Source organism: Seriola dumerili, unplaced genomic scaffold, assembly GCF_002260705.1.
Source record: "Seriola dumerili isolate Sdu_G_001 unplaced genomic scaffold, Sdu_1.0 BDQW01001090.1, whole genome shotgun sequence".
Classification (NCBI taxonomy): Eukaryota; Metazoa; Chordata; class Actinopteri; order Carangiformes; family Carangidae; genus Seriola; species Seriola dumerili.
In genome coordinates this window covers 624,364-633,633 of record NW_019175345.1, presented here as the reverse complement: position 1 = coordinate 633,633, position 9,270 = coordinate 624,364, and positions in this window count along the sequence as shown.

Here is a 9,270-nt window from a genome sequence, read left to right as displayed (position 1 = left end):
AGATGTGTCTGTGTAGTAGTGATTTTGTGAAGGCAGGTCTGTGGTTACTATTTATACTTTCCCAAGCATTCTCAGTATGAACAAACACAGTTTTTGTTTGGTTTCTTGTCAGTATTTTCACTTGGATTGTTAAGAGGTCATTCTGGCACAAATACAGCGTAGGATGTGGGTTTCTTATTAGATGAGCTTACATGATGTGACATTGCCACATATTGCCATAGTAACCTCAGCCACATGGTTTTTGTTGTGTGCGTGTAACCTTGAGGTCCCTCCACAGTTCATGTTTCTTTGTATATATAGAAACCCCACTCAGCTAAGCCTGATTGAATCAGAGAAAAGTCAGAATTTTATTATTTCTTTCTTTAAATTTTTTGCGACTTAAAGCATTAAATCACATCTGTATCTGTATAAGCAGACTTGACAAAAAAAGCTGTTTCCTGCTACCCTTAATGTGCATTGTGTGTGTATAGGCAGACTTCTTAACTCTCCCATGTCTGGCTAGTTTTCAAATAGACGCTTAAGAGTATTTAAAGTTCCAGACTAATCACTTAGCAGTTTGGGGAATAGACAGGAATGCACCAACTGACATCACTTCGACTACTGCTCTAAAATGATCTTCATCTAATCTGACCTGGCACTCATAATGGATTCTGATTTTTATCCTCTCTCATCATGGGCCCACTTAGGTCTGAGATATCACATTAGCAAAAACTACAGCATTTTAATTAAAGACTATAATTGATCAATTATCTTTTGATGAGAGGAAGAACTAAGGCAAGCATAAAATGCATGAGCACTGAAAGGAGGGACGCTGCCCAAACCATACCTGTCATGGTTTCTAAGATATCAGTGTGTGAATTCTCATGTTGTTTATCCTGACAGGGAAGCCTGTGTGAGGGGGAGTGTACTGTTTGAAACTGTTTGTAGTGTTACAACTGGTCTGGCCTTAGACATACTGCTGTCCTAGCTGTTTCCATGTGGTCTTGTATTCTCTCTGGAGTGGCTTATGTAACCCCATTAAGCCTTTGCTGATTCTGTAGCTTGTTGTAATTTTACAGGTTTACAACCCTTTACTCCCCGTTTTGCTGTCTTGTCTTCCTCCATCACCTTGTACACCTGCAAAGAATCACCAAGCCCTCGGAACCTCTTATCAATGTCTTCATTCCCACCAGAGTTGGGTAGAATGAATGTGGGAACTTGAGCAAGTTGCAAATGCAGCAATCTCCCCATGGGGAAGGCTTAAGTTTTTAAATTAGCAAAGTTAATGGGGCGTGTGGGATCAATTAGAGTGGGAATAACAACTGTAAATGCAACAAGTAATGCAAGAGACAAATGCTCAGTTAAAGAGTCCTTTCCAATTGAACCTAATAAGCCCTCACTCGAATCTGATAGGAGTGACCCCTCTGATTGTCCACAATATGACACCGCAGTGGCCAAACTATCTTCATCCCTTTTTTAGTAGAAGCCTTAAAATAAAAACTAAAGGCGAAGCTCTCATCAGGATGGTGTCTACAATGTAGAAGTTCTTGATTGCGGTATTAAATCCACCTTTCAAGTCTCAGAGATTATTATTTTTCGGTAATATCATCAACTCTTAAAGTCTCTAGTAAAAGGTCTTAGAACAACTTCAGTGTGCCTTGGCATTGATTCTACTATAGTTACTTTGGAAGCTCTAAACTGGAGGGACTTGATATTCCCTCGATATTGGTCTGTTTTTCATGATGGATGGTGATGGAGAACAGATTGCTGTCGATCACAACATCTCTCATGAAGGTGTTCAAAGTTGGGTTGAGTCTATGTAACTGCAAAGGCCATGGCATATATTGTTGCCCGTCACTTTGGAAGTCACTTCATGAAATAAATAAGTAATTGGTAAAAGTGTATATGATTCACATCAATATTCTTATTCACCTAAACCAATTCGTGCGGTGACCCTCATGCCTGGAAGAAGAGCCAACTCGCCATTGAGTGATAGAATAGTGTTATCACTCCAGGATAAGATGAATCACCAAGAAAACTTTGGTATCTAATATTTCGGGTGACCCGTAAGGGGAAAGTGGCCCAAACCATGCCGAGCAGAATCCCCCCTCCCATGCACACATGAGTCACCGATCCCCTCCACTGTAAGAGGTCAGGCCATTCAGCCTGTGCCATTCTCATGTTGTACGCTACTCAGGTACCACTTGCCCACTTTTCCGAGAATATAGTGTGAAAGTCACCATTTTCCACAGAAAAAATTCTTCCTGACAGTTTATCGCAATCCTGTCATTCGACATCTTTTCACGTTGAGGAAAATCCTGCTCTGTCTGTTCTTTCTCTTAATATAGGGCACTTAATGCAGCGAGTAGCATCGATGGTGCATCAAATGTGCGCATGTCAACACCACATATTCCAACCCTATTGTACCTGACATTTTCCCAAGATCTAAATGCAGATGTCACTTCTTAGTGGCTGCTTCTGTTGAAGACGCTAACCAGCCTGGCAGTCTGAGTTGCTGAAGCGTCCTGCTATCTGTACTCCACAACAAAGTCACTTAGAATCTGTTCCCTTTTGCAATCTTGATACAAAAACAGGAATGCCACAGGGTCTGTTGACAGGAATTTGTCATACATAGCAAAACCATGGAATTTGATTTTAATTGCACCCATCCCACGCTGCATGTTTGTCACCCCATTCCTGTATGTTGTAAACTCTCATTACTGGATTTCTGAGCTGGGAGCAGAGGGACCATCATCAGTTACAGTGAGAGGTTAAGATGTTTTTCAGCTTGATGCCTAATGTATCTCAGCATTGCTGGTTTTAAATGATTTATATAAACCCACTAAGTGGGTGTCTGCCCCTGCGGCTCCACCTGCTGTTGCCCTCGAGCTTACGTTAGCTAGACACTCGAGCGACTTATGGTATCTATCTTCACTCACACGCAAATCTACAGCTCACAACATCAACCCATCTAATGGAGAACCAGCCTGAAGACGATCCCTGTCTCTATATTGCTTATCTTGATAATGGTGCCAGAAGCGAGACGAACCTGCAATGAACGAGAAAGGACTGTGAGGACGACACGGAACTAGATACTCTCAGACAGTAATAACACGTATTTGCCCAACCTAGATGTCCAACTAGAGCTAAGAGAGAGAAGATAAACATATCGGTGCGTGTAGTTCATACAAGATACCAGAAGGAGTACAAGGTATACAGATTGCTCTTATCCTTAGCTCGCTACCATATAAGTCATATCCTGGTTCACCTTAATGAGAAGGATGGATGTTGTTACTGTATGCAGCTGCTGAGAGGTATAAAGCCGAAGAAGATCGTACGTGATACAGGAAATTCCTTGATCTTGTATGGGTGGAGGGAAATGAGCACCTGAGACTGGTTGAGATGGATATAGTAAGATCTGATACTATGCCTATGGTTGGCGAAGTGCTCTTGATGTGAGTCAGGATCTCAGATGTTAGTTTGCATTGCGCAAATTGCACTGACTCTACCGCATAATGCAAAATGCACGGCATCCAGAGGATCACAATGGATAGGTGATAAGTTTTTGTTTAGTCCTAGCACAGCTGTAGTGCATGATTTATAAGTGAGGAGTGTATTTAGATGTGGAGATGGGAAGATGTGATATGATGGGAGTCATATCCTGTCTCTTGTGGACTGAATGCTTGTATTAGCGTGATCTGCTCTCGTGTGGTGTGGTGTGACGTTAACCGTGTGTGGTGGTGTGTGTGTGTCTCTCTAAGAGGGTCGTGTGGTGTGTTGGCTTGTGTGTGTCTCTGATCCTCTGTGTTTGTGTTATGTGTCATAGATTACTTCCTCCTTTATCACACAGTGGCTTGGTAATAATGAGAGTGTGCACTTCCACTGCCATGCTGTGTCTGTCAGTGTTGGTTGAATGTTAGCTGGAATGTGTGTGAGTGTAGAGTTGTTCTGTTGTCTTCTTGTGGTGCAGAGGGGATCGACGAGACTCTTTTTCTTCACTGATAATCCAAACGGCGCCCTATAGTATGTGTGTATTTGTATACTTCTAAGGTTATCCTTGAAGATGTGGAGAGATTGAAGCCTTTTTTAGCACACGCTGGTGTTTAGTGGTGTGCAAGTGTTTATAATCTCATTAGCTCGTCATAGAGCACATTGTCATGGTGCTACCCTTCTTATGTCTGCGAGCTGCTCACCATGACGATCTAGATCCATTATCACAGAGAAAACACCCAGAGACGCTTCTGTTCTCCTAGATTTGTTACTCCCCATGCCTCATTTCTATCCTCTCTCAGAATTGTGCGCAAGCACAAGATCCAATGCCATAAAATATTACACAAGGTACAGTCGCGCGCTGTCACATGCTTCTTCTCTCCCTCATCTTGTTTTGGTGATCGCGATGACCGAGATCTCCTGTGTTACCCACCAATGTACCATAGACAATGGAGGGCCTGGTGCGTTCACTCTTGGTGTCCTGGAGTGCCCACTGTGTGAGGGTGACCGGAGATAAATAAAGAAGCTCACTAATTGCTGGCCTGATTGCCTCCCTGTACCAAATCAAATCGGAGACAAGAAAACCTCAAGAGCCTGCTCCAGAATGAATAAGAAAACACTACCCTGGCAAAGGTCTTCTTCCGACTCCACACTGTATGCGCTCCCAACAATCGTCCCATGTGCGCGGCTTGCCAATCTCTCTCATCTTTCCGAGTGGTAGACACACTGAATCTCTCAGGTATTAATCCTCCTTGTCTTTCTCCACAATCACGACCTGTCCTGAGCTGAAATGATAAACAATTTGCAACATTTATCCCATATAACGTGCTTCAGATTCTTCTTTTATGGTTATAGTTTACGCTCAGAGTCACAGGATGGTTAGTGTGTCAAGTGAAGTCGAATCAAACTTATTCTTCGAGTCCAGAAATGAATACATGAAAGAGAAAGAAACTATCTCCATCTTTTTTTTTGTTTAATGCCATTTCTTATTCGCTAACATGCTTTTGTAATTATATAACATCAAGAGCAGAACTTCAATGTGTTATCTCTGAAACCTCCAGTAATGAAATGATCTCAAAGCTCGAACCCAGTGTGAGGGTAACACTCTCGTGTAAGAGAAATAAGTGGGTCTAATCAATGCTTTGTCTCGATTTGTGTCAGACCATATGATATCTAGTTGAAGCATGGTAAAAATGTCAATGTGTGATATTAAGCAGTTACATGAACAATAGAGTATGGTCGTGAGAGATAAGAATGGAGATAGCTACTTCATTGATTGGAGTGGTGAAACTCTGAGAAAATAGGTAGTCTATGTGAGTACGACGTGGCGCGCTCCTGCGATACAGCGTCGCGTGTCCTGAGTTGTGTTAATGCAGCAGATCTTTTTTTACTTAGATTACCATCTCGTGTAACAAGCTATGTCCAGGCCAGCCGCAATTGTGTGTGAGCCTATCGTGCGCTCCTGTGACCGCTCCCACTCAGTCCATAAGCTCGTAAGAACACCTAGTGAGACCACATGAACACTCTCTCTAATCAGGTAAACCTTACTATCCCACTAGACATCAGTGACTTCCTCCAGAGGGTCTGTGCCCGGATACCACCACTCTCCGGCCATATACCCATAGGTGTGTCTGCAGCAGATAGTCGACTTTTGTGCAAACCAACCCATACATTTACACGCCACCACTTTGGCTATATTAATATGTTGACAATTAGCTCTCTCGAAGATTTGATGTCCATGTTTTACTGAATCAATAGCTCTATGCACAAGATACAATGTGGTAACAAGGCCATTAATTTTAGGGTTTGCGTAGAGTAGTAGCTTGAAAATGCTCTAGACCTAGATCACCATATAGAGATTTCCTTCCCTAAAGCGCTAAAATACGAGGTTTTCCTGCACCCAGTCTCAAATTATTGGAATAGATTTTGTTGATTCTTTCTAAAGACCTTTTTCAAGATTAGTGCGATGTGAATGTTTTGCCTTTCTGGTTTGTGTGACAAGAATCAGGAGGACAAAACTACTAAGGTAATTGATTACCCAAGTTTCATTACTGTTGTGAAACTACGCAAAACCCTAGGAAACGGACAAGTTTAAAAAATATGGCGCTCACCTCGCAAAAAATGTAAACCCACATTAAACTGATTCTTTTATAACTGTATACTTTTCTCCGATTTTCTATGTCAAGAAGTTCCCTTGACTTTCCTCCTTAGCGTGCCCAGCAGCTCTGGCAGGCAGTCAAATGCACTGCATGAGTGGAATGGGCAGCATGGCCATTTTCCGCAGATGCCATTGGTACCATGAGGAGCAGGGACTCAGCCTGTGTCAGAGTCATAGTGGAAAACCTTTCTACCCTGTTACCCTGGAACGTACTACACCAAGGTAAGCGCAAGATTTTTCTAGTTTTGTTGCTTGGATCGATATAGTGAGGATAATTTTAATTATTATTATTTTTTTATTTTTTAGTTTAATCAAATTTAAATACACTGAGGTTTCAACTATGTGTATTTATATGCTTGGTTTTTAGTTTCTTTTTGAATTATTTGCTTGTCAGTTCCCCTTTTAATCTTTGAACAAGCCTTTAAACATGCGTTTGAGTTTTTTGGTGGGTTTGCTGCTTGACTGGTTTTATCAACTCACCTCATCAAGGATTCTTTGTTTTCAGGTTTCTCTCAGTAATCTTGATATTTATATTTTTTTTATTTTTTTTATTTTTTATTTTTTTAAATTGAAAATAGTTTTATTAAACACACCTGCTATAAATTACAATAGGTGGACTTGTTTCTAATCGGTGTGGTAAAATTAGCGCTGCAGCTGTACAGCACCAGGTGTACGGAGGCAGACTTTGACTTATCAAACTTACTTACAACTTGGCAACGTGTTATACTACCCACTCCCCTACTATAAATTATTTTTAATTAAATTGATTTTGCATTTGCCCTCTCTCTCCTCATCATTTATGTTACCCTGAGAAAATTGCTCTGCGCTCACATGATAACATTATCAGAAGATACTTGGTGAAATCCCTTTGCGTTTCAATTAAAACACAAATGTGTGTTGTAACCAATGGAAAATCTTTGTTTCCAAAAGAGAATGCATTTGCCCTTTTAATCATGTAGTGATTGTAGGGAACTTACTGGCACAACTGTAACTGACGGACCAAACAGTTGCCCGTAGAAAGGAAATCATCTTCTTGCTGTTGCTCCCTTGTTGTGATATTCGCTTGTTGACATTTTGTCATGAAAACATTACTGCTTTGCAGAACTAAAAACCTGTCTTCCACTCTGAGCCCGTCATCAAAATAACTTTCATAGATGACTTCAGTACAAGCTGTCAATTTATGACAAGTCTTTATAACATTCAGTCTGTAGTATTTGAATTCTCTGTTGAGTTTCAAGACACCATAGCTTATGGAAAGCTTTGCTTTGTGCAGCCTGAATGTCTTCTTGTCGATGCTCACTTCAGCACATGAATGCACCACCAGGAGAGGATTCACAGATGACTCTATGATTTTAACAACAATTAAAACCTCAAACTCACCAGTTTGCATTTCATACAATTAATTATGAGCTGATTTGATTAGCATACTAAAATGGAACTGGAAATCCAAATGCCCCAGGGAGGAAAAAGGTCAATGTATATTAAAAATGACAGCACCATTTGCAAGAATTGCAAAAATGGTTGTCGGTAATATAAGTTGTAAAGCCCACATAGGGTTTCCTGGTATAGTCCTTTAGGTTAGGACGTGATCAGCAAGTAAAAATCCTATTTTCCCAAAATGTCGAACTATCCCTTGTAACGCCTAGGCTGGTACGTGGTTCTTAGCCTGATGACAACTAGAATTCTTCCCTTCTCCCTCCCTTCTTTCTAATTACATTTCCTCTGAGCTAGTGTGGCCATTTGAATTATTGATAGTTCGAGCTATTGTCATTACAGTCATTGCTCTGTCTTTAAATGACATTTTTCTTGGCAGGTCGCCTGATTCAAGTCAGCTGCTCAGTTTCTTGCGGATCCATCATCATCAGTCAACCAGAGAAGAAAGTGCCATTGATTTTAGGAGATTCATTAAGGTAATTAATGTAAACGAGGCGTAATCAGTCTGAATCCTTAAACTAACACTTATTTGAAGCACAGTAACAGCCCATAGCATTGATAATTGATGGCTATCGCTGCTCTTGTCATCATAATACACAATATCTTGACAACTGACCAGCAAATCAAGTCTGGTTGATTAGTACACGGTACACAGTTCTGGTGTCTCAGTGCATGAAGCTGTTTATGTTGATGTGCGCTGACTGCCCTGATACTGGGTCTCAGTACTGGGCCCTGTATTAATATTTTACTCCGCACTGCAAGATATTGCATGCTCTGCACTATTGGATTCAGAGTTAAGACCAATCATAGCAACACAGTCAAAGTCATAACAAACTCATAAATAAAATCAAGACGCAAAAAATCGAAACATCTCTAAACTGGCAATTTCTTCCCTCCTTTTCAATTCACCAGTGCCTTTTATATTTTCTGTAGAGCTGTTGAAATCAAATGTGCTTGCCGGACAGTAAGATGACATTTAATGTGGTGTGGAAAAAGCAGGGAACTTATTTGGACTTTTGGAGGCTACTTTGTGTTTAGCGTTAGTGAGAAGTGGATTATTTGGCTATAAAGATGCATTGCTGTGTGTAATGTTCATCTGCCTATAATTCTCGTCACTCTGCTGTCAGAATTGATTATTTTTCTATCCTTATATTTTTGTCCAGGCACCATGTCTACATGAAAGAAAACAATTACACTAAATGCAGTCTACCTTCATATACATGGCCAAACGTAATTTCAGCAGAGAAATCTACGCTGGGGTGGGGGAAAATTGGCGCGTTTTCTCTATATCTGTACACCAATTACCAGAGAAATCAGATTGCGTTGTATACATAAAGAAATCATACTTTTTACTGAAAACACTGAAAACTCTTAAATTGATAAAGTGCATGTAAACTCACTGGACGCGCTTCCTCCAGTACATTGTTGATGAAACCTCTAAATGTAGTTTTCATAGTGCACGTCCCTAATTATGCCTTCCCTCCCCTCCCCAGGATTTTCTCTAAGTTTGGCACTGTGCTGAAGATCATCACTTCCCAAGAACACCAGTTCCAGGCTCTCTGATCCAGTACGCGATGGCATGACAGCTTGCAGCCACGCTAAATGAGTAAGACTGTTAAAATAATCTACTTACCTATGTCACAATGTTTCACTCTGAGTTTGTTACCACTGAGGCTAACAGGTCATTGGGTGCTTAGTCAAATCACTAG